Raw genomic sequence first — 4,574 nt, 5'->3', positions numbered from 1 at the left:
TTGGAGTGGCTTATATGCATTTTTTATACAGTCTAGCACTCTCTCAAAGTCACCCTGAGCTCTGTGCTTCTAATACTATTCATTAACTTGCCCAGTATTGTCAGATCAACAAAAAACCAGAAGTTATCATCCTATGCTCTTGATAACCTTTTATCATGGTCTTGCAGGTTGATTTAGTAGATCTAAAGTGACTACCCTTTTCCAAAGAATAATTCTGGAACATTCATCATTTTCACGCTAATTTAATATTTCACTTTTATTATATATTGATGATTGGAAGAGGTGATGAAGAGTAGTATTATAGCTGAGAAAAATCACAACCAACAGAAAGGGGGAACTACCCCCCAAAGTTCTTCCCAACGGAGGAAGCTATCTTTATTTGTATAAATAATGAAATTACTCTCTTCCTATCCAAAATCTTATCTTGTGGCTTTCATGAATGGAATTGGAAATGAAGAAACTAGCAGTACACATTGTTAGTAATTTTTATGAAGGTATATGTGTGTGTATTTGGTGAGGAGGTGCAAAATGGGAAACACATTGATTGAGTGAATATGTCATGACACTGATCGGTCAACACAACAAGACTAAAAAAAAAAATTGCATTTACCTTATTTCTGTTGCAATTATTTTCACCAGAACAGTCACTGAAATAGTAGAGACAATCATCTAAGGACTTGCCTTCACTTTAACTCTAGTTTGTCTTTCTGCTAGAAGTCTCCAGCAGAAGCCTCCTAGCTGACAAATTACAATTCATGTTACAGAGTTCATGTCCGGAGTTATCCTTGTTATACCTGACTCAAAAATCAACCTGCCATCTATGACATGATAAAAATTAAATGTCTCTTAATCACAGCGCTAACTAGCAAGATACAGACATAATTATATATTGAAATTGTCTAGGCTCTGCTAATTCTAATATTGAGATATTTCAAAAGAAAAAACAATGTCACGTTATATCTCCAATTCATTAATAAGCATGTTTTTTAACCCACTATTCTTCACGCTGTATTAACATGTGACAGGGGTCAAGATTACATTAAATTATAGAAAAATTACTATAATTAACAGTGCCATTTGACAGCTTTATAGGTAACTGCTGTTCTTTAATTTGCTCTGAACAAGTTCTATTTTTCACTCTACTTCAGTGCTTTTTTACTCAAAATTTTTGGAACTAGAAAACATATTTTTCCCAAAATAAAAATAATAATAATAATAATAAAATATAATATGGTTTCATTTAGTTTCTTTTTCAGACTGCATTATCTTGTTAAAGTAATAATAATAGAAGAGAAAGATTATGAACAATGGATAAAAAATTTCCTTGATTGTAAACAGAGAAAATTATTTGTTTGTTTATTTTCTCCCCTTGCTCAAAGCTTATTCTCCACTTACATGACTTTTGGCCACCATTTAACTTCCTGATTTCAGAAGCAGATCTAATGGAGAATTTTGTTTTGTCATTGGACACAAATCAAAAGCTCTTTATCACTAAAACCCCCAAATGTTCATGACTTAAGCCTCCCATACCCTTCCTCCCTCCCTCCCTTCTTCCTTCCTTCCTTCCTTCCTTCCTTCCTTCCTTCCTTCCTTTCCTTCCTTCCTCTCTTTCTGTCTCTTTGTCTTTCTTTTTTCTTCTACTTTCTCTTTAGAGAGATATACTTTGCCCCCATCTAATGTGTATGACAATAAGTCCATGACCAAAGAGAAAATTATTTAAAAGAACCAGAACTCTCTTCCAACATGGCTCAAGATAATTCTCCAAACAAGACCATAGCAATGAATCATAGACACAGCCACACCAAATTCACAGAAGATCAATTGAAAATCCTCATCAAAGCATTTGACCAAAATCTTTACCCAGGTTATGCTATCAAACAAAAACTTGCTTTAGAAGTCAACACTGAAGAGTCTAAAATCCAGATTTGGTTTCGGAATTGAAGAGCTAGGTATCAGGGCCAGAAAAAATCAGAACCCGATAAGGAGTTAGAATTAAGCCAAGACCAAGATCATCCTGAAAAGGACATTCAAAGTAGAGAAGACAGATGGTGCCGTACCTGCTATAGAAACCAATTAACTCGGAATTCAACCTTGAAAAGTTAAACCATTACATTGATTAACATACTTGCTTAGCTGGCTTTATGCATGTAGACTTTAGCAACTGTCCTCATAAAAAGAAGCTTCATTCTGGAGTTGGGGCTTCATTCTGACTCGAGTATGAGGACCTTCACTTAACTGCATTTTGTTTGCAGACTCATCTTTTGTGACTCCAACTCTGGCCATATACTCTGCAACAGTACCAGCTATACTTCCACACAATTACACAACCTCATTGAGGCATTTATGAACAACCCATATCCTGACATTGATTCCAGAGAGCAACTGCTAAGGAAATTGGCATTCCTGAATCAAGAGTCCAAATTTGTTTTCAAAATCAGAGATCCAGATTCCATGTCCAGAGAAAAAGAGAACCTGATGATGAAGACTTAGAACAGAGACAAGACCAGGAACAGGATCTCTGAGATGAGAGAGTTCAAGGCATAGAAGCTACAGAAAATGGCACCAATATTATTATTGGTTGTCTTATTTCTCCAGAGCCAGAGCAAGACGGACAGACAGTGACATGCAATGTATTTGATATCTTCGGCCTGGACTCTAAATCTCTCTCGCTCATCTTGGAAACACGTTTTTCTGAACACATCTTCAGATTTTCCAGAGATGAGCCTACTGGAGACACTAAACAGGACTTCAGAAGGCAGAGACAGGAACACGGTGCCAGACAGCCCGATGGACTGATCCTGGACCGAGAGTTCAGCAGATCTCAAGGACAATGAAATTAAACAATATCATTTTCAGTCATCATAGTAATTGTCATTTAAAAAAGAAAAGATTTTATTTTTAAGTAATCTCTATACCCTATGTGGGCCTTGAACTCACAACCCCAAGACCAAGAGTTGCATGCTTCACTGAGCCAGTCAGGCACCCCAACTGTGCTTTTTAATAAGAAACATTGACTTGGTCTTCATCCCAGTTTTCAAGCACAGAGCTTCTAAACTTTGGAGTTTCCTATGATGAGAGAAATTAGACGATTGGCACTTTCAGTCCTTCCTCCTGGACCTTCAGGAAGGAGGGAGGGGCTGAAGGTTGAATCAGTTGCTAATGGCCAATGATGTATTTATTTTTTTTATTGTCATTCCAGTATAGTTAATAAACAGTGTTATGTTAGTTTCAGGTGTACAGTACAGTGATTCAACAATTCTGTATATTATTCAGTGCTTATCATGATAAGTGTGCTGTTAATCCCCATCACCTATTTCACCCAACCCCCAACAGCCTCCCCTCTGGTAACCATCAGTTTGTTCCTTATAGTTAAGAGTCTGGTTTTTGGTTTGTCTCTTTATTCCTTTGTTCACTTGTTTTGTTTCTTAAATTCCACATACAAGTGAAATTATATGGTATTTGTCTTTCTCTGACTGATTTATTTTAACATGTGATTTTTTTAACTTATTTTTTTTTAGTAGTCTCTACCCCCACCGTGGGGCTTGAACTCACGACTCTGAGATCAAGAGCTGCATGCTCTACTGACTGAGCCAGCCAGGCATCCCTTGATTTATTTTACTTAGCACTATACTTTCTACATCCATCATGTCATTACAAATGGCAAGATTTCATTCTTTTTTATGGCTGAATAATATTCCATTATATGCATATACCACATTTGGTTTAACCATTGATCCATGGATGGACACTTAGGTTGCTTCCATCTTTGGGCTCTTGTGAAAAATTATACGATAAACATGGGTTTACCAATACATATTTAAAATCTCTGTTTTCGATTCTTTGGGTTATATATCCAGAAGTGAATTGCTGGACCATATGATAAAGGATTTTTAACAGACATTATGAGGCAGGTATTTTAAAAAGTAAACACTGTGACCAAATACAGATTTCTATAAGGAGTGTAGTAATTTCAAATATTCTAAAATTTCATATCCAGTTAATAGCTGAATTTCATAAAAATTAAAAGTAAAAATCTTATATAATAGATGGAACCCTTTAATTTATGGATACACATACATACACATGAAGATATCTGATATACTTTAATTAAAAAAAATTTTTTTACATTTCTTTATTCTGGAAAGACAGAGAGAGACAGAGCATAATTGGAGGAGGGGCAGAGAGAGAATGAGACACAGAATCCGAAGCAGGCTCCAGGTTCTGCAGTGACAGCACACAGCCCGACATGGGGCTCAAACCCACAAACTGTGAGATCATGACCTGAGCTTAAGTCGGACACCCAACTGACTGAGCCACCCAGGTGCCCCTATACGTTAATTTAAAATAAGTTCATATTCTAGGTCAGTACTCTCCAAAAGAAATTTCGGTGCTGATGGAAATATTTTATATTGGTGTTGTCCAATATAACAGCCACAAGCTACAGTTGACTACTAAGTAGTAGAAATGTGGCTAGTATGAGAGAGGAATTGTATTTTTAATTTAATTTATTTTAATTTAAATGTATATAGTCACATGTGGCTAGTGGTTACCTTATTGAACACTGCAGATCTAGA

General features: G+C 36.0%; 1 pseudogene; it reads left to right on the top strand.

Moving 5' to 3' along the window:
• Positions 1-1,743: 1,743 nt before the first annotated feature.
• On the top strand, positions 1,744-2,522 carry LOC124501351 (double homeobox protein A-like; annotated as a pseudogene).
• Positions 2,523-4,574: the final 2,052 nt, after the last annotated feature.

Source organism: Lynx rufus, unplaced genomic scaffold (assembly GCF_022079265.1).
Source record: "Lynx rufus isolate CCGP_SWC_20201006 ecotype Redwood Valley unplaced genomic scaffold, mLynRuf1.p SCAF_7, whole genome shotgun sequence".
Classification (NCBI taxonomy): domain Eukaryota; kingdom Metazoa; phylum Chordata; class Mammalia; order Carnivora; family Felidae; genus Lynx; species Lynx rufus.
The sequence above is the reverse complement of the archived record's forward strand: the minus strand, read 5'-3'. Positions and strand labels throughout refer to the sequence as shown.